Consider the following 21,791-nt stretch of genomic DNA (forward strand, 5'->3'; position numbering starts at 1 on the left):
CAGGCGGCGGGAGGCGGGCGGGCAACACCCCAGGCAGATTCCGCTCTCTGCACGAGGGACAGCAGCAGCAATTTGGCTGGTAAGGGTCTCTGAATGCCAGGGTTGACTTAAAAAATTAATATCTAGTGTTTTTAGAACCAAAATTTAAGTAAAGGCCTATGAAGACGGGAGCAGTTAATAAAGGTTAGTTTTCTGTTTAAAATTATATTCTGAGTAAAAGTGATCAAGATAATATAAAAAATTGAGTTGTCATATAGGTACTGTAAGTGGATCTCATAGTAAGTGATATCAGTATTATAGGAAATGATGAACATGAGTGAGTCAGAGATGGAATTACGAAAATTTAAATATTGTGAAAATGTTGTTTGAGCCTTTCTTCAGAACGTCGGAAAAACGGTAATTTTAGAGTTTGTTTTAATTAATTTGAAAATATACTGATACATCTGACACTATTTGGCCTTAACGAATGGTGAAGGAATGAGCAAAGAGTTATGACTGAACATAAGGAGTATATGAAAATAATGAAAATATTTCAGATGTTCTTCGAGGATTTCTTCTAGAAAGTCGATGAAATGGAATTCTTAGAGAACAGCAGAGTACTTTCCAACCAAAACGACCTTCATGATATATTATTTGGCCTAAAGGAAAAGTAAGTGAATCAAAGATTAGTGTACATTTGTTATTTTTAAGTTTTGATGGTTTTCTTTAAAACACAATCTTTTTGATTGTGTTTTTTTTCCCCGCTGTCATATGATGAGTAGTTTGAACTCACTTTTTTAAGTGAAATTCAATATATTCTGAGAACAGCAAAAATAAACTATGTAACATGTTGTACAAGTTAATCCATAGTTTGTATTCTGTAATTTAAATTATATTCCCATTGTCTCACACTCAATTTCCTTTTTACTCACTTATAATGTCTTTCTTTCACACTCTTTCAACCCCGTTCTTTTACTCCACTTCTTTCACAACCCCTCATTCTCATTTCAACTGTCTGCATCCCCTATCTCCCTTGTATAACTATTCAGCTTTAAGTCTGTCTGCTTTACCTTCCTTTTTCTGTGTTTTCCTCCTTTGCTCTTTTAGTAATTCCTCTTTACTCACTCACCAGTATTGTCGCACTCTATCACTATAAATCATCCACTCTCCCTCACTTATCTTTGTTTCCTCCTTTCTTTCACTACCTCTATGTCCTCAGTCCCTCACTCTCCTTGTGTTTTGTTCACTTGTGTTTATCTACCTTCTATCATTTCTCTTACATCAACTTCACTGCTCCTCTCTCATCGTTCTTCAACCTATTTCTTTTAGTACGGTTCCCTTACTACCCCTCATTTCCTATCTTTCAGTGTCCTTCTCTTTACTTTCATCACCGAATCACTTTCTCTCAGTACCACTGCTTTAGTCCTCTTTTCCTCTCTTTCCTTCTTTTGCTCCCTTACTCATTTTTCTTTCCTCACTCATTGTACTGCACTTCACTCAGTCCTTCCCTTAGTCTCTCTGTCTACTAACTTCCTCACTCCTTTTCCCTCAATCCTTCTATATTATCCTCTCTCCCTTCATCCCTTCACTCTATGACTCTCCTTCACTTACTCTCAGTTATCTTCCATTCCTCATTCTTCTAAATGCATCCTTAATTAGACTCCTTTACCTCTCAGTCATTATCTTTTTACTTACTCCTGTTTCCTGATTTTGTTTTGCTAACTCACATTCTTTTAGTATGTTTCTTACCTTCAGTTCATGTTTCTCTTCTTCTCTTCCTTTCTGTCAGCGAATCTATATGCCTTATTCTTAGTAATTTACTCTCCTTCTATTTCTTTTTCCTTCTTTTTGTCCTTCTACCTTACTTTATTTCCTTTTCTGTGTCCTTCACTCTTACTTTATTTCTAAATACACTGTTATGATTTTTAACCTCTTCATTTGTATATTTTATTTTAAAATACATATTTTACTAATTATAACGTATTTTTTCTTCTCTCTTTCACACATACAAAATGTAGTAAAAAATGTAATTAAAGTTACATTTATTATATGGTAAGTATGATTAAAAAAATGTAGTTTGTCATCACCCTTTGCTTTAACCTCACTACTATTTTCTCAACCTACCTCACTCCTGTTTCTTTACTCTGCTTCCCTCACTTATTCATATTCTCCATGTTTACTCCCCTTTCCCTATTTCCCCTCCTACATTCAACTTCTTACAGTCCCCATTCTTTACTTCCCTTACCCTCTGTTTCCTTCCTTTGCTCCCTCACTCATTCTCTTTCCCTTAATCATTTACTTCACTCCTACACACACACCTTCCCCCCAACACACACACACATATCTCTGACATACACCCCACACACACACCACACACACACCTCTCAGAAAAACACACAGCCACACACGCACTCTTCACACACACACACCCACACATCCCACACACACACATACACACACTCCACACACATACCCCCCACACTCACACACCCCCCACACATATCTTACACAACCACACCTCCACCCATACCCAAACACCCCACACATTCACACCCAGACACACACACGTTACACACCCCCACCTACACCCACTGACTCCCTATAAGTCACCCACACTGCCTTACTTACCTTTCTTTCCTGTTTCACTCAGACTCTTTCAGTCACTCCTTCCTTTACTCTCTCTCTCTTTTCTCTCTGTCACTCCCCATGTCTTAACCTTATTCACTTTTATCCACCCTCTTTCACCCCTCTTTACTTACACTCACTGCTCTTTTCTCACCCGCCCTCACCGTTGTTCATTTATTCCGGTTCCGTCACTACCCCTCATTCCCCATTCTTTGCTGTCCTTCCTTTTACTTTCAACACCCACTCACATTCTACCAGTACCTCTACTTTAGTCTTCTTTCTCTCTCTTCCCTTCTTTCGCTCCCTTATTCATTTTCCTTTTCTCACTTACACCCTCTTACACCTTCTCTCTGTCTTACTATCTATTACACAGTCCCTCTGTGTTGCTCCCTCTAGCTCTCTTTCTCTTAACATCACTCTCTCTGTCCCCTTCCCTCATGTTCACTCCTTCATTATTTTGTTTTATTTTTTTTTAGGTGCGTGCCCCGGTACGCGTACCCTGGAGAAAAAAGAATGACAGAGTTTTTAAAAAATTTAGCATTTTTTTATAAATTGGAGGTAGTTCTAAAAAGAACTGTTTTTTTTATTCTTTTTGTTGTTTTATATCTTTTTTATTGTTTTTTTAACATTTTTATTTTTTTTGGCTTTTATGAACAATTTTATATTTTTTTTGTATTTTTTATGGGGAGAAACAAAAAACAGGGAATTGTAAACGGCTCAACTGGAGCAAAAAAAAATCAGGAAAATAAAAAATATTACATTTCATACCTATAGAGATTTGCTATTAAAAAACCTATGAAATTCACTGAAAAAACCATAGGTTTCAGAACAGTTATAGTTAGGAATTAGCATGGGTTATATATATATATAACCCACGAAAGTCCCAGCAGTGCGCCCAACCTCCACAGCGGCGCTGAACCAGGAAACAGACTCCACAGGCAAGACTTAGTGCTTAAGGATGTTTAATCACAGGATCAGATGTCCAAATGACGAGTTTCAACCACCAGACATGCGGCCTTGATCACATAGAGCTTGCAATGGTGAGTATGTGAATTTATACACAGTGTGAGGAGATGGCAGTATTTTTACTATGTTCTTTGCAGTGATCATGCAATTTTGCAACATGTAGGAAGGAAATAACAGTGACATCACGATTTTACTACATCCAATGTTGTAAGGCAGTTCAAACATAGTGAAAGGCCTATAAAGCTTGGACATGTAACAATGGACCAGTGATTGCCATGCCCAGACAGGGAGTGTTGGGCAGGTGAGTGGTGTGGAGTTCATGTGAACTCATGTATATGTATGCTAAGTAGCGGGATAGGCGGCCAGTTTGTTTGTAGAAGTAATGGGGCCAGAGCACGCCCTGGCATACAAATAATACGTGACTATTGACCGAACTGAATGCATAATGCTCAAATGCGGGTCAAACAAAGTTAGTCATCGGCGTGTGTGTTTACGCACGGCAGGCGCAGTGGATGCCAGATGAGTGTATTGTAGGCGATCCCTACCGCTTCTGGAGCTGATGTGCGCCGTCTATCTGCAGATAATGAGGGCATAAATGCAAGACTCCCTCAGAGGTGGAGTGTACCATAGGGAGAAATCCCAAGCGCAACAGAGGTTGCTATACGTCGTCTGTCTGAATATTAGGGCATAAATGTACAGACTCCCGCAGAGGTGAAGTGTACCATGGGGAGAATGTGAAAGTACATATAAATAGGTCTAAAAATCGTGTTTTGATGTAGATATATTGTTCCAAACTTACGTATGCAAACAGTGAATAAGTCGCCTGCCATCCTTCGAAAATAAGTACAGTGAAGGAATAAAGGGAAGATACAGGGAAGATACAGGGAAGTCCAGTGTGAGTGTATATACAAAGTGAGATTGGCGAGTGTGCGCATAGTGCGATGACAAACACCTACAATTGATGGAGGAGTGGTGCCTATCTCATAGGTAGTGGAGTCAATCCAGTCTACCTAGAAATGTGAATTAAAAACATGTATAAATGCTGCAAGAAGCAACAATGGGTTAGGGAAAAAGAGTATAAACCATACGTGGTCCAGCATCCATAGGTAATGAATACCTCACATCCAATGCAACAGGAAGCTAGTCACTATTAAAATCATAGGGACTGACGTGCATAAATTGGCGTATCAAAAAAACACGGGGGCATTTAATATGTGATACACAGGGACCAACCTCATGTATGGCAGCTAGAGGTGGGTAAATCTCTCAGATAATGAACTCGACCAGAGAGCGCAAATCACGGTATGAATACCGAACTATAACGAGGGCGTTCTGGCTGAGTGTGTGCGGGGCACTGGATAAGTGTGAGGTAACTGGCGGTGTGTATATACAACAGTGTGTGGATGCCACAACTGGTAAGGAAACTAACTAAGGGACAGGGTCACAGACACACAGACAAACCATGTATAATATAGCCTGCAATAATATAGTGCCTTTGTCATAAGTTATACAATGTATCAACAAAACAACGCTCGAGCATATCAAGATATATGGACATGTGTGAAAGTTATATACAATAGAGGAATGCATGAGGTAGAAGGTCTAAGACAAACAAATAGATGAATACATCAATGCAGTAATACAGCCATGATGTTCTAGCATGATGGAAACAGACATTTATAAAAAATGGTGTAGGTCCTCCGTGGTATTAAGGCCAGCCGGAGCCTTGGTGTATATGAATTTCATGTAAAATGTAAACATTTCACTTCATCTAAAAATAGAAAACACATTATATTTTCTTGACAACTGTACATATATATATATTTTTACATACCAATACCAATTATGCGTATTATCCCACTCAGCTTAGATGTGTTTGCTTTGTTCGCCCTAAGTTGGCAGGGCATGCCCAGATGTGGAGCTCTTGCTCACTTTGCCACTGAATTCAAGCTAACCTGGCTGATGAGGGATGTTACCCAAAACTGGTCCCAGGATGGCAGTTCGGGCTGGACTGTTTCCATGAGAAACGTAGTCAAGACTGATTTGCATATGGCTGGGTATGAACTGGGGTGGCGAAGAACGATGATGGATGTAAAGCCAGATCTGTGACTGGAGGTGAGTTTCTGAAACGTGTCAGCGCTCTGCCCATCATCTCCTTGAGTTTGCTTCATTTATACTCCCCAACCAACTGGGAAATAAACTGGTGTGCAGCCCTCTGTTTCTGAGCAACCTGAAAAGCACTACAGAAGTGGTTGTATGTGGTGTGATGTTGTAGGACCATATTTTATTGCGAAAAAAATCCAGCACATTATGGTAAGAGGACATGGATGTTTGCACACCCTCCTTCACAATTCTATCTCTTTTCTCAATCAATCAATCAATCAAAGCATTTGTATAGCGCACTACTCACCCGGAGGGTCTCAAGGCGCTAGGGGAGGGGGGTCCGCTACTGCGAGTTGGTCCTTTGTCAGGCGGAGGTGGGTCAGGAGGGAGTTCCAAGTCTTGGCGGCGAGGTAGGAGAAGGACCTTCCCCCTGTGGTGGCTCTCCGGATGCGGGGGACGGCGGCGAGGGCGTGGCCAGTCGATCGAAGTTGGCGTTTGGGAGCGTAGAAGTTGAGGCGGCTGTTGAGGTATCCTGGGCCTTGGTTGTGCAGGGCTTTGTGTGCGTGGGTGAGGAGACAGAAGGTGATTCTCTTGTTGACCGGGAGCCAGTGCAGGTCTCTCAGGTGTCCGGAGATGTGGTTGCGACGGGGGATGTCCAGGATGAGTCGTGCTGAGGCGTTCTGGATCCGTTGGAGCCTCTTCTGGAGTTTGGCGGTGGTTCCGGCGTAGAGGGCGTTGCCGTAGTCCAGTCGGCTGGTGACGAGGGCCTGGGTGACCGTCTTCCTGGTCTCGGTGGGGATCCACCGGAAGATCTTGCCGAGCATGCGTAGGATTTGAAGCACGACGAGGAGACGGCGTTGACTTGTCTGGTCATGGAGAGGGAGGAGTCCAGGATGAAGCCCAGGTTGCGTGCGTGGTCTGTTGGTTTGGGTGCGCTGCCTAGGGCGGGGGGCCACCAGGAATCATCCCAGGCGGAGGGTGAGGATCCCAGGATGAGGACTTCCATCTTGTCCGAGTTCAGTTTCAGGCGGCTGTTCTTCATCCATTTGGCTACCTCTTTCATTACTTCGTGTAGGTTGGCTCTGGTGGTGGCGGGGTCGTTGGTGAGGGAGAGGATCAGCTGGGTGTCGTCGGCGTAGGAGATGATGTTGAGGTTGTGCTGGCGTGCGATGGCTGCGAGGGGACTCATGTAGACGTTGAAGAGGGTTGGGCTGAGCGAGGAGCCTTGAGGAACGCCGCAGATGACTTCGGTGGCTTCTGATCTGAACGGGGGAGGCGGACTCTCTGTGTCCTTCCGGCGAGGAAGGAGGTGATCGACTCCAGTGCCTTCTCCTGGATTCCGACGTTGCTGAGGCGCTGTACTAGGGTACGGTGGCAGACAGTGTCGAAGGCCGCGGAGAGGTCTAGGAGGATGAGGGCCGTTGTTTCTCCGTTGTCTAGCAGGGCGCGGATGTCATCGGTTGCTGCGATCAGGGCGGTCTCGGTGCTGTGGTTGGCCCGGAAGCCGGACTGCGAGAGGTCGAGGGATCCGTTCGTCTCGAGGAAGGCGGCCAGCTGCTTGTTGACGGTCTTCTCGATGACTTTTGCGGGAAACGGGAGCAGTGAGATGGGTCGGTAGTTCTTGAGGTCGGTGGGGTCGGCTGATGGCTTCTTTACTGGGCGCTGAGTTCGGCGTGCTTCCAGCTCTCCGGGAAGGTAGCGGTGTTGAAGGAGGTGTTGATGATGTCCCGCAGGTGGGGTGCGATGACAGCGTCGGCCTTGTTGAAGACGTGGTGAGGGCAAGGGTCGGTCGGAGATCCGGAGTGGATGGAGTTCATCGTGCGGATGGTGTCTTCGCTGCTGATCGGGGTCCAGGCGCGGAAGGAGGTGGTGGGGGGCGGTGGTTCGGTTGTGGCGTGCATCGGTTGAGTGCTGAAGCTGTTGTGTATGTCCGCGATCTTACTGTGGAAGTAGGAGGCGAGGGAGTTGCAGAGGTCTTGCGAAGGGGTGATGTCGTTGTTTCCGGCGTTGGGGTTGGAGAGCTCTTTACCGAGGTTGAAGAGTTCCTTGTTGTTGTGTGCGTTGTTGTCCAGTCGTTCCTTGAATGCAGTTTTCTTGGTGGTGTGGATCAGTTGGTGGTGTTTTCGGGTGGCAAGCTTGAGGGCAGTCATGTTGTCCGGTGTTGGGTCTCTGCGCCAGGCTTTCTCAAGGGCTCTGCAGTCCTTCTTGGAGCTCTTGAGTTCGTCGGTGAACCATGGGGCTTTCTTGCTGCCGGGTCTGCTAGGCGGGGTCCTCAGAGGGGCGAGGTCGTCTGAGCAGTTGTGATCCACTTCGTGAGGTTGGTGGCTGCTTGGCTGGGGTTCGTTGCGCTGGTGGGTGGGTTCTTGCTCAGGGAAGTCGCGAGCTGGTCGGCTGTGATCTTGTTCCAGCTTCTGCGTGCAACCTGTTGTTGTTGGTGGTGGATCGTGGTCCTTTTGAAGCTGAAGTGGACGCAGCTGTGGTCCGTCCAGTGGAGTCCGGTGGCGTGGCTGAAGGCGATGTCCTTGCTGGATGAGAAGACAGAGTCGAGTGTGTGTCCGGCGTAGTGGATGGGGTGGTCACCAGTTGCTTGAGTCCGAGGTTAGCGAGGTTGTCCAGCAGGGTGGTGGTGTTGCGGTTGTTGTTGTTCTCCAGGTGGAAGTTGAGGTCCCCGAGGAGGATGTAGTCAGCGGAGGGCATGCGGGCTGACGAAGTCGGCGATTTCCTCGCTGAATTGTGTGCGTGGTCCCGGGGGTCTGTAGACGAGGGTGCCTCTGAGGGTGGTCTTGGGGTTGATGTGGATCTGGAAGTGCAGGTGCTTGGCGGGTGCGAGGGTGTCATCGGTGTTGGTCGTGATGCGGATGGAGTTCCTGTGGATGATCGCGAGGCCTCCTCCTGTCTGGTTGACGCGGTCCCTCCGGATGATCTTGAAGCCGTCCGGGATGGCGATGGCGATGTCGGGCGCTGAGGAGGGGTTCATCCAGGTTTCCGTGAGGAAGGCGACGTCTGGGGCTGTGGTGTCAAGGAGGTTTCAGAGCTCGACGGCGTGTCTGTGGACGGAGCGGGTGTTGAGAAGGATGCACTTCAGGTGGCTGCTGCTGTTGCTCGTCGAGCTCTTGGGCACTGCTGGAGTGGTGCAGGTCCGGATGCAGGTGAACTTGCAGGAGTTGCAGCAGAAGGGTCCGTGGGTGCGTCTCGGGGTGGCTCGGTAGCAACCCGGGAGTCGGCCAGCGTTGAGTGCGTTGAGTTCGGTGGCGGCGTAGGTCCGGCGGGAGGGCTGGTGACTGCGGGAGACAGGCGTCCAGGCGCTGGGCGCGGGCCAGGCGCGGACGGTCGCAGACGGGCTTACCTTTGGCGCGCCTTCGGCGCTGCGCGTTTGCCACTCTGCCATATGTGGAGAGTGGGGGGGGTGGAGCAGCTGGGAGGCGGGAGCGGGGCGGCGAATGGGAAGGGAGAGAGAGGGAAGGGGGGCGGGGCCGCAGGGGGCAGCGGCGGGGAGCGGGCGGGAAGCGCGACCGGGGCTGGAGGGGGAACAACGAGGGAGAACAACGAAAATCAGAGGGCACAACAAGCGGACAGCATAGAAGGTAAAAAATGCACAAAACAAGATACTAAGAGCTGGGGGCAACGCAGGTAGTAAATGAAGGGGAAAACAAACGGGGGGCAACGCTGACACAAGCGACGTTGATTACCGCAGCGCAGCATAGGAACTACCGCTCCAGCAGACCAGGAGCACGGCTGCGGGCAGTGGCGGCAATCGGCAGGGTTGGAACCTGGGCTCACTCGCAGAGAGTGTGCGCGGTGCGTGGGGTGACCGGCCCAGAGGGTCAGAGGTCACTGCCCACCACCGCGTGCACTCTGCACTATATTGCCCAGTGGGAGGGAGGAGCAGCTGGGAGGCGGGAGCGGGGCGGCGAATGGGAAGGGAGAGAGAGGGAAGGGGGCAGGGCCGCAGGGGGGCAGCGGCAGGGAGCGGGCAGGAAGCGCGACCGGGGCTGGAGGGGGAACAACGAGGGAGAACAACGGACAACGGAGAAACAGCGGCCCTCATCATCCTGGACCTCTCCGCGGCATTCGACACTGTCTGCCACCGCACCCTAGTGCAGTGCCTCGGCAACATCGGAATCCAGGAGAAGGCACTGGAATGGATCACCTCCTTCCTCGACGGGAGAACACAGAGAGTCCGCCTACCACCGTACAAGTCAGAGGCCACCGAAGTCATCTGCGGCGTCCCTCAAGGTTCCTCGCTGAGTCCCACCCTCTTCAACGTCTACATGAGCCCCCTCGCGGCCATCGCACGCCAACACAACCTCAACATAATCTCCTACGCCGACGACACCCAGCTGATCCTCTCCCTAACCAACGACCCCGCCGCCGCCAGAACCAACCTGCACGAAGGGATGAGAGAGGTAGCCGAGTGGATGACGACCAGCCGCCTGAAACTGAACTCAGACAAGACGGAGGTCCTCATCCTGGGCTCCTCGCCCTCCGCCTGGGACGACTCCTGGTGGCCACCCGCCCTGGGCACCGCACCCAAACCGACGGACCACGCACGCAACCTGGGCTTCATCCTGGACTCCTCCCTCTCCATGACCAGACAAGTCAACGCCGTCTCCTCGTCATGCTTCAACATCCTGCGCATGCTACGGAAGATCTTCTGGTGGATCCCCACCGAGACCAGGAAGACTGTCACCCAGGCCCTCGTCACTAGCCGACTGGACTACGGCAACGCCCTCTACGCCGGAACCACCGCCAAGCTCCAGAAGAGACTCCAGCGGATCCAGAACACCTCAGCCAGACTCATCCTCGACATTCCACGAAACAGCCACATCTCCGGACATCTGAGAGACCTGCACTGGCTCCCCGTCAACAAGAGAATCACCTTCCGTCTCCTCACCCACGCACACAAAGCCCTACAGGACCAAGGCCCGAGCTATCTCAACAACCGAATCAACTTCTACGCTCCCAAGCGCCACCTCAGATCAACCAGCCACGCCCTCGCCGCCGTCCCCCGCATCCGAAGAGCGACAACAGGAGGAAGGTCCTTCTCCTACCTGGCCGCCAAGACCTGTAATTCCCTCCCGACCGACCTGCGCCTGACCCAAGACCACCTCTCCTTCAGGAAGAAGCTCAAGACCTGGCTGTTCGAGCAGTAACGGCACCCCCCCTTCCCAGCGCCTTGAGACCCTACGGGTGAGTAGTGCGCTCTATAAATGTCTTGATTGATTGATTGATTGATTGAACAACGAAAATCAGAGGGCACAACAAGCGGACAGCATAGAAGGTAAAAAATGCACAAAACAAGATACTAAGTGCTGGGGGCAACGCAGGTAGTAAACGAAGGGGAAAACAAAGGGGGGTCAATGCTGACACAAGCGACGTTGATTACCGCAGCGCAGCAGAGGAACTACCGCTCCAGCAGACCAGGAGCACGGCTGCGGGCAGTGGCGGCAATCGGCAGGGTTGGAACCTGGGCTCACTCGCAGAGAGTGTGCGCGGTGCGTGGGGTGACCGGCCCAGAGGGTCAGAGGTCACTGCCCACCACCGCGTGCACTCTGCACTATATTGACCAGTGGGAGGGAGGAGCAGCTGGGAGGCGGGAGCGGGGCGGCGAATGGGAAGGGAGAGAGAGGGAAGGGGGGGAGCGGGGCGGCGAATGGGAAGGGAGAGAGAGAGAGAGATAATCCCATTAGAAGAAGGCGAGAGGAGGGCTACCTTGAGGTGTCATGTTGTTTGAGAAACATGCACAACTGATGTGACATGAAAAGTGTGCCATTGTTTGTGACACTGGTCTTAGGTGACCCTCCCAATATCAAAACATATTGAAGAAATATAATAGCATTGTCAGATGTGTAACCATCAGAAAACAAATAATACATCCACTTTCTGTGGTATTCCACCAACAACATTAAGTACCTGTTCCTTCTGTAATATCTTGTAGGGCCCAGTAAAATAAAGCCCCACCTTGTCCCAATATTCTTGTGGTTAGGGTACAGGATGAAGTTGTGTGTTCAAGGTCCTGCTACGTTTTTCAGATAACAGACATTGAGTGCACCCAGTAATCGTAACTCTTACTTGGGACTCAAGTTATGGCCACAAATTGCTTGAGATATTTGGAGGTCTTAGTTATACCAAGGTGTCCTTGGTGAGCAGTCTGCATAATATCCCTAAGCAGGCATTCCGGAAGAATTAATAAGTCATGGTGCATTCCGATCTCCTAAACACCCGGAAATTCAGTAAAAAGTTAAGCAAAACTTCTCGGTTCTCTGGGATAAAGTTCTGCACACTGACCAACTATTGATTATAAACTCTTTGACTTGACCAGGAATGTGATCCTTGGAGAATGCCTACTGTAAACTCTTCTCAGTAATAGGAGCACACTGTAGTAACGTAGTCATGGTGCAGTCCGATCTCCTCTACACCCGGAAATGCAGTGAAAACTTGAGCAAAACTTCTCAGTTCTCTGGGATAAAGTATGCACACTGACCAACCATTGATTATAAACTCTTTGACTTGACCAGGAATGTGATCCTTGGAGAATGCCTACTGTAAACTATTCTCAGTAATGGGAGCACACTGTAGTAACGTAGTCCATGCTGGTAGATGTAGTTAAGTAGGTTTATTCAAGTTACGCAAAGTAGAGTAGATCCAATACAGCAGGTAGTTAATGTCTGTAGTGCAGCCCCACCAGGAGCAGCCTGCTAGCTGCTCAGCCCTTCTACCAACTGTCACCACTCATACCAGTCACTCAAGTATTCCACTCATTGTCCATACACCAACATTCCACAAAGAACACTCACACTGGCTGATCAGCTAGGAACAAGATAACATAGTACATAATAACACAACATGAAGATACTACATTATCTCCTTCCTATAGAATGGAAGAATGGCCAACCTGAACTGCAAACAACTCAAAAGTACACCAACAAGCGGACCACCCAGTCTGCAAAACCTTTTCATACCCATAGATAAAAGAAACAGCGCCACCAAAGGCACGGAAAACGCATCTGCACTTAGCGAAGCCACCGAGGCCGTAGTAACAAGCGTGCAAATCCATTGGTCAAAAGACCATGATCACGGCTTGACTACCAAGAGCACACAGAGAATAGTGCCAGCTCCATAGCCTACAAGCTCTCGGCAGCAATTAATCGTTCAGCCCCTAGAGGTTCCAGAGGCAGGCGAGCTTACATCTTCATTTCTCTAAAACCTAGGCCAAAAAATTGAGAGAACACTAGAACTGACCCCACACTTGCTGGGGTGGGGGCACACAGGGCAAACAGGGCCTCCAAGGGGCATCAATGAAAAAGCAGACCATCATTCCTTTAATGACAGCCCAGAAACAGGCTCCCGAAAGTCACCAATGACTGAAAAAATAGCAACACAAATAAAGCTCTATTGTGGAAATCAACTACAATGGAAGTCAAAATAGATCCCCTGATCGATTGCTGGCCGCCTAGTTAACATAAGCTCCAGAGTGGAAGAGCTTGAAATCAACCCTGCACAGACCACTATGAAAGACCAGATAGAGGTACTGATAGGGAAAATAGACGACTTCCTAAATAAATACTAAACTCACCAGGTTATCTTCTCTGGGGACTTTAACCTGAAGGACCTCAATAAAGCTGTGCCTTCATCTCGAGGGTTGGCCAGGGACGCACCCTTTCACGATCTATTCGACAATCATAAGCTATCCTGAAAACACGCTGTGCCAGAAGCACGCTCGAAGGTTGGGAAACCACAGCCAATCTTTCGGGACATCTCAAGGATCGATTACATCATGGTCAGTGAAGTAATGGTGGCCAGTTTGGCAGAGTTCAGAGTTGAGGAGAGGTCAGAAAGCGACCATAAGTCACTAATAGCAGTGTTCATGCTGGCAGTTCCATCAGCCATAAAGCTCCAAGCCATCGGAAAATCCAGAGGGGATGAAAATCATAGCCTCCTCAGGAGAATTAGATGGACAGATGAAACAGGCATGAAGCTTCAAAACTGGCTGAATTTAAAACAGGAAGAGATCCTAGCAATGCTGTCTTCACCGATAAAAGCCTGGGAGACCAACCCCAGCCACAACGCTACAGGTCCAAAACGCAATCAATTCCTGGAAGCATCCGCCCAACTATGGACATAGGTGAAAGTAAATGCCTCATGCGCAAGGCACTCACAAAAAAGAAAAGAGGGGGCAGACAATTGGATGGGACCTCGATTGCATCACTGAGGGCAGCCCTAAGAAAGAAATGATGGGAACACAAAAAAGCCCACATAGAGAGGGAATTGATCAAATTTTTCACCCTGCTTAAACAGAAGAACTTATCAGGACTATGGAGACACATAAACTAGCTCAGTAGCAGAGAAGGTCAAAGAGAGAATGGAGTGGCTGAGCAAGACTGGCTGGTCCACGTGAAGCACCTATATTCAATCACCCATGTAAATACAGGCAACATAAAAAAGCCCAACTGCGGGGTGGACCCTCTCCACCAATCCAGCACAAAAACCAGAGAAATTACCTCTAGACCCCAAAACCCCCTTGAGGGTCATGGAGACTAGACCATGATGCGTTGCACACCGTCAGCCCAGATAAACCCTCAAACGATCATCAAGATACTTAAGAACATGAAGAATGATGGGGCCCCTGGGCCAAATGGGATACCCGCACCAGTTTTGAAAAAGGCTCCTGATTTCTGGGCAGCTGGAGGGGCTCCATACTAGTCCCAATCTTTAAAAAAGGGGACCGATTAATGCTATCAAATTATAGGCTCATTGCTCTGCCCGACCTTGAAGCCAAGGCTTATGCCCACCTCTTATTGAAGGACTTGGAGACATGGGCCGAAGAAAAAAGTATCATTCCATTCTACCAAAGTGGCTTCAGACCACTGTCATAGAGAATGGACAACATACTGACGTCAGCGCACCTAGCAACTCAAGCAGTAAAAAAAAAACACCATTGTTTTGCTGCTTCATTGATTATAGCACAGCCTTCTACAAAGTGGTACGAAATAGGTTATGGTGGAAATTAGAAAACTGGGGCATCCCGCCAAACCTATTGTAGGCAATTAGATCACTATATGAAGGCACCTGGGTGCGGGTCAAGCCACCTCCAAAATAACAACGAACAATGGGTTGAAACAAGGATGAGTGCTGGCCCCCATCCTCTTTAACCTGTACATGGCGGATTTGGGGGATGCCCTGAAAGGAGCCAGCCTAGCAGCACCAAGATTAGGCAGCACTAGGCTGCCGGTGCTACAATACGCTGATGACACTGCCAAAATGGACCACGCGAAGGTGGGCCTACAGTGAGCCCTAGATGCATTGAACGAAATCAACTATGATAACAATCAGACAGTCAGGAGAAAAAAAAGGTGGTCATTTTTGGGAGCTACCTCCTGAAAAAAAGGCACAATGGCTAATGGGAGATCTGCAAATCAGTACAGTAGCATACTACAACTATCTAGGGGTGTGGCTCATGGAACGGGCCAAGGCAAACGGCCACCTAAAGCAGCAGTCTTCTAAGGCCAATAAGATTATATTTAGGTTAAAGCAGTTGAGCCTACATCTGATCAGCCTCACTGCCGGACCAATACTGACTGCCCTAAAGGCAAAATTGCTGCCAGCCATTAGTTATAGACACCAGGCTTTCCCGGGGTCGCAGGATGCCCTTCTTATTGCAGCTCAAGCCAAAGTTTATAAATCAGTTTTCTCCATCCCAAAGTCGGTAAGGGAGTCAAGGCTAAGACTGGGGCTAGGCCTGGTAAGGCCTGATCTGATTGGCCAAGGGGAGATTATAAAATTATACTTAAGGATCTTAAGGGCCCCAACAAATTTCTTAAGACAACAACTGAGAGTCATCTTTGAGCGTGATGAAGCACGATTTTGTGTGAAAAGAAACTTGTTTGGATGCAATCCTCTCAAATAACGTGTAATATTGTAACCAACATGTTCGTAAATACTAATATTGCATTACATTCTCTATACTAAATCTAGGGAAAGCTTGCCTATGTGTATTACTAATAAGTACCCAAAGTGACTTAAGATGGCTGCCAAAAACTCATTAATTTTCTGCGCATGCGTCAACTGCATCTAGGTATGTTATGTTATGTTATGTTAAACCGGGTCTTTTATAGTGCACGGCTACTCCTAGGAGTGTCCCGGCGCTTTGACAGAAAAACCCGAGAAAGAAAAAAAGTCCGGGGCAGATGTAGGGCAAACAAGAAGATTACTGAGTGAAAAGCCATGTCTTCAGCTCCTTCCTAAAAACCAGTAGATTGCTGATTTTCCTTAGAGAGATGGGCAGAGAGTTCCAACATCAAGGTGCCAAGCATCGAAAAGAGCGACCTCCAATTCTATCCCGCCTGATGGAAGGAACAGAAGCCAGAGCTAAAGAAGCAGATCTCAAAGCTCTAGAAGGTAAATAGAAGGCCAGAAGCCTCCTAATTTATCTGGCCCCTACATGATGGAGCGCCTTAAAGGCAAGAGTCAGTGCCTTAAAAGTAATCCGTCTTGAGACAGGAAGCCAGTGAAGCTTTTTAAGCAGCTCCGATGCACTCGCCCTACGCTGAAGGCCATAAATGGCCCTTGCGACGGAGTTCTGCACTAGCTGAAGGTGCGCAAGAAGAAATTTCGGCAGTCAAAGGTAGAGCACATTCGCATAATCCAGGCGTGAGCCTATCAAGGCCTGCACAGTAGTCTTTCTATGCTCCAGGGACAGAATCGGAAGGAATTTTCTTAGCATTTTCAAAATGCCGAAGCATTTCCCTGTCAGCTCGCGAATCTGAGGCCCAAATGAGAGGCCATCATCTATCTGGAACCCGAGGTTCTTTGCCTTGGAAGAGTCTTCTGCCGGAGGATACATGTCAGGGGGCCACCAGGCCTTCCATCTAGGATCAGGGGAGCAGCCAAAGAAAATTAGTTCTGATTTGTCGGAATTACATTTCAGACTGTGCTGTTTAAGCCAGTCAAAGACCGCCCCAGACAGCCTCTGATCCGCATACCGTCAAAGTCAGAGCCCTTTGTGCAAGTAAAGAGGAGCTGGGTGTCATCAGCGTAGGATATGATCTGGGCACCAAACGCCACTGCCGCCAGAGGGGCCATATAGATGTTGAAAAGGGTGGGGCTTAAGATGGAACCCTGAGGGACCCCCACTTCCAATGGCGGCATGTCGCCGGGGAAAGGAGGCGCCCAGACCGTTTGCCGGCGGCCGGCCAAGAATGATTCAAACCAATTCAACACTGTTCCCCGTAGTCCGATCTCCCAGAGTCTTGAAAGGAGAACGCCGTGAGGAACGGTGTCGAAAGCCGCCGACAAATCCAACATAACTAATATGGCCTTTCCTCCAGTGTCTAATACTTCCCTGATGGCATCGGTGACTTCAAGAAGAGCGGTCTCCGTACTCATATTGGCACAAAAGCCCGAATGAGTGTCGTGTAGAATGTCATTACTCTCAATGAAGTTCGATAGGGAGATGTGCACATGCTTCTCCACCACCTTAGCCAAACCCGGGAGAAGGGAAATCGGCCTATAGTTAGCATGGACCAAAGGGTCCAAATTGGGCTTCTTGACAAGTGGCAGGATCAAGGCATGCTTCCAGGTCTGGGGGACCACTCCCGTGCTTAAGGACATGTTGAGCACCGGGTTGATCACAGAATTTATGGCAGATGCTACTCTTGCAAGACATTTTGCGGGCAGGGATCTTGCGGAGAGCCGGAATTGAGCTGAGTAAGGATGTCAAGTGAGGCAGGGAGAGACAGAGATGGAAACTCAGAAAAGGAGGGGCCCTCCATAACAGAAGATGGGAGACGAGGAAGCCTGAGCTCCGATACAGATACTAAATTAGTAGGGGAAAAAGTATCTTGAATGGCTTTAATTTTTGTAGCAAAAAAGATTGCAAGTTGGCAAACCCATGCTTCCGAATGGGAATGAGATGGCAAAATCGAGGTAGGGGAAATAAAGTCTTTTACAATGCGGAATATTTCTTTACTCATATTCGCCGCATCCTCTATTCTTTTTTCTCAACCAAAATAGGCATTTTTCTCAGCCAAAATATTGCGGTGATAAAGCCTAGTTAATTCCCTGTATTTGTTTTTATCACTAGGATCATACAGGCGACGCCAAGCCCTTTCGGCTTTTTTACATTCTCGGCGCAACTCACCGAGAGAGGGAGTGAACCACGGGGCAGACGCACGCCTGCTGATTTTACTGGAAATTACTAGAAAATAGGTAGCATGATATCTTTGCTTTTGGTGGGAACATTTTACAGCTGCACAATAGCTATTAAAATGGCCACTTGAAACTCACATGTTAAATGCACAGCTATGCTTAAACTAAACCTCGCATGTCTTATTAAACTACTAATGTGAAAGATTAAATACGTTAATGGGATTAGAGTAGAAATAAGTGGTATACAGTGCATTCATTTATTTTTGTATTCTAACATGTCTTTCTCTAACTTTATTATTAGTTCGTATTTGGGCTGGATGGTGACTGAAATCCGTATCCTACCTGACTTGTGCTCAAGCGCATCCAAACCCCTCCGGAACCATGATGAGACAAGTTGAAACTCAGCCACTGTCGCTCTAGCAAGAAGCACTTGGGAACCTCACCTCTCGACCCGAAGAGGGAAGGAAAGAAGTAAAAATTAGCATACATGGTATTTGATCCTACTGTGAAATGCGGGTGGGAATAAAGCTTGGGAAATTAAATTAAGGGGGGGGAATATTGAAAAATGAACTAAAGAAAAAACATTACATTAGTATTGTGTGATGACCTCTCCCCATTTTCTTGTCCAATCAGAAGGAGGAGCTTTCATGATATTGAAACATTGAGGGGTGGTACATACACATAGAATAATATAACTAAGGTAGGCTTAGTAAGTTAGATGTCACAGACCTGTCACAGACCCATCACCGACACAGATGATGGCGGATGCCACAGAGGTCAGAGACTCTGTCCAAGCACTCTGATAGAAGACTCGAGAGAGAAAAGTCGGAGATACTGCCAGAGAAGAATCCAATCAACTAGAAGGAGAACGCGTAAGAAGATCGAGGAGGCACATCCAAGGAAGGAGAAGAATCAAAGAGAGTAGTGCCAGAGAGGAGTGCGACGCTGGCGTTGCATCTAGAAGAGGTCACCTATACTGTCCTGAACCTGTCCTAATCATTTGGTTCCTGACTGACTCAGGGGTCCCTATCCTGCTCCTTGGCCAGGGGTTGGTAATTCTAGGTGAATACAATTCTGTGTAGTATGTCCTTGTACTGCTCTCTGTTTTCACCCTTTCCAGGTACTGTCATCATGAGATTTTAACCAAGTCATTTATCATATTCCTGAGTATTTTCCAAAGAAATTGGTGTATGACAATGTATTGGTAACAGACTCACAAAATGATTTAGATAAAACTTTTTTTTTTTAAACTCTCTCAAGTCTGTGGTCATTCAAAGAATACAGTTAATGACATTTCTACCTATTCATCTAACAACCTGATCTATTGACCACAGGAAATTCAGACCTAAGGTGATAGGCTTGGTAAGAATTGGTAAAGGTAAATTCATCACGCAGGAGTATCGAAATTGATCCCAGCAGGTAATACCGGATTATCAGTGAATGTTTGTGGGCCCAGGTGAGTATGGTAGTTTATAAGTAACCCAAGCTGGTAAACTCCCTGGAACAAGGGGCCAAGCTCAGTATGGCATACCAACCTGGTCAAAGCAATCAGTACATTAAAGATCGAGGAAAAGAGCATACCATTGCCCGAAATTCCACTAAACGCCTGGAAAAAAGCCATAAATAGACAAGTCCGCGAAATCTAATTTGAGCTGATCTTAAATCTCCCCGTTTTGGCCCCCATTTAGTCCCGTTTAACAGCTCCTATATGGTAGGCAAGGCACAAACCTACCTAAACGAGGCCCTGACAGCACAAGTCCGTACCAAAATTCTCTCCATGTGACTATGTACACTAGGAATCACCGATTTTAACCCTGCATGGGCTCGCAGGGGTAATGCACACACTGCAGATGAGGGAATCCTGGTAACATCTTCTATGCTGCTGCCCTGCCCTTAGGCACGAACGCCGACGACTGCTTCACCCAGTCTGTATCTCCAAGGGAAACAAGACAAGTAGTGAAGAATCAGCCTTGTGCTTTTCTAAAACAACCACAATGACCTTGGCAAGACTGGGGAAATTTCCCTATCTGATAAGGATTGCTTTAAAGGCCGCAAGCGAACACAACCAAATCACGGTGCTGCAGCTTAGCACAATAAAGGGGCTAAAGCTGCTTTTTCCCCAAATAAGTATAGAGCCCTGCACCTACTCACCTGTCCTACTGAGACTGCACCATATCCGAGGCTCTCAATGGAAGGGTCAAGGAGTTTGGCCTACAGATTACTGAAGTAGAAAATTACAAAGGTTTATGCAGGCGCCTAAGAAACTTTGTGCAAGGACTCATGACAATGACCACTGGCGCTGGTGGATCGAGTGGGAGCCATTACAAAAGCATACATTAAGTTACATGAGGCAAAAGTGACAATTGTGAGCAAACAAAATACATGAGGTAGCAAACAGTGCATTACAAGAGGAAAAAGTGACATGTGTGCAGGTTACAGGAGAAAACAAATACAATTAGAGGTATAATACTGCAATACATGGCAGACACTCAAGCACAAGAACAAACATTACGTAGGCAATAGTGGCACTTGTGCAAGTATCAAAAGCAAACTAAATGTGAGAGGTAGCAAACAGTGTGTTACAAGAGGAAAGTGGCGTGTGCATGTTACAGAAACGTACCAAACACAGGTACAAGGATAATACTGCAATAAATGGCAAACACTCCAACCACAAGAACACACTGGGAAGGCACTTCCATAGTCATGGAGAATAGAATTTTCAGTAATGGGAGGTCTTCCTTCAGATAATAGAGAGGGTGTGAATTAAATTTGGAGGTGTCTTTGGAGGAGGAGAACTTTGAGGTCTGTTTTGAAGGCCTGGGAGGAGGTGGTGGTCCGGAGCTGAGGCGGAAGTGAGTTCCAAATTCTCACTGCGTTGCCTGAAAAGGATTGGGCCATCAATCTTTCCTTCTTGAAAGTGGGCGGTTCAAGTAGTAAATTTTCCGCATTACGAGATGGTGTAGAGCCTCCAGAGAGTTTCAGTTTATTCGCCAGGTAGCGAGGAGAGGAGGAGTGCAAGGCTTTGTGGGTGATAAAGGCAGTCTTGTATATATCTCTAGCCTCGATTGGAAGCCAGCGGAGGGTGGATAACATCGGTGTGATGTGGTCGCTTCTTTTGGCCCCATAAATGAATCGAGCTGCTGAATGGAGAACAGATTTAAGGGGGGACAGGTGGGATTTGAGGAGGCCAGTAAGAAGAGAATTGCAGTAGTCCAGTCTGGAGAGGACAAGCGATTGCACCAGGGTTTTAAGGTCTTGCTCCGGGAAAAAGCGATGAATTCCCCAAAGACGGCGCAGTTGGTATCGAGCAGACTTTGCAATGGAATTGATGTGGGAGATTAGATTGAGTTTTTTGTCGAGTATGACACCAAGGGATTTTGCGCTGGTGGGTTTATTGTTAAGTAGATTCATCTGATCCATCCATGATTGAACCGGAGGAGGAGAAAGTGAGGAGGAGAGGTGGAGGAATTCAGTTTTGGAGGGATTCAGAATCAGTTGATGAGTTGACATCCAGTTTTGAATGGAGTTGAGAGTAGAGCTTAGGAAGACGGGATCGTGAGTGGAGGCAACCTTGAGGTAGATTTGAGTGTATGCATAGAGATGATGGTGGATCCCGGACTTACTTAGGAGATTTCCCAGTGGTTCTGAATAGCGATTGAACAATGTGGGTGCAAGTATAGAGCCTTGAGGAACACTTTGACCTACCACCAAAGGAGATGAAAGACTGTCCGCTATTTTGAACATTTGGGATCTATCAGAGAGGAAGGAAGCAAACCATTTAAGCACAATGCCCTCCATGCCCATTCTCTGTTGCAGAGTGTTGAGGAGAGTGTTGTGATTGACAGTGTCAAAGGCTGCAGAAAGGTCAAGGAAAATTAGAAGACAGGACCCCCCCGAATCGAGTATCCTCAGCTTGTCATCAATGAGTTGCAGTAGGGCTGTTTCAGTGCTGCAGTTTTGGATGAAGCCGG

The 21,791-nt window shown here is 47.5% G+C and overlaps 1 protein-coding gene across 1 annotated transcript in view; it reads right to left on the reverse strand.

Moving 5' to 3' along the window:
* LOC144826313 (sodium-coupled monocarboxylate transporter 2-like) overlaps positions 1 to 21,791 on the reverse strand; it is a 717,317-nt gene that overhangs the window by 279,946 nt on the left and 415,580 nt on the right. The window lies entirely within an intron of this gene.

This window comes from Lissotriton helveticus, chromosome 3_2, assembly GCF_964261635.1.
Source record: "Lissotriton helveticus chromosome 3_2, aLisHel1.1, whole genome shotgun sequence".
NCBI lineage: Eukaryota > Metazoa > Chordata > Amphibia > Caudata > Salamandridae > Lissotriton > Lissotriton helveticus.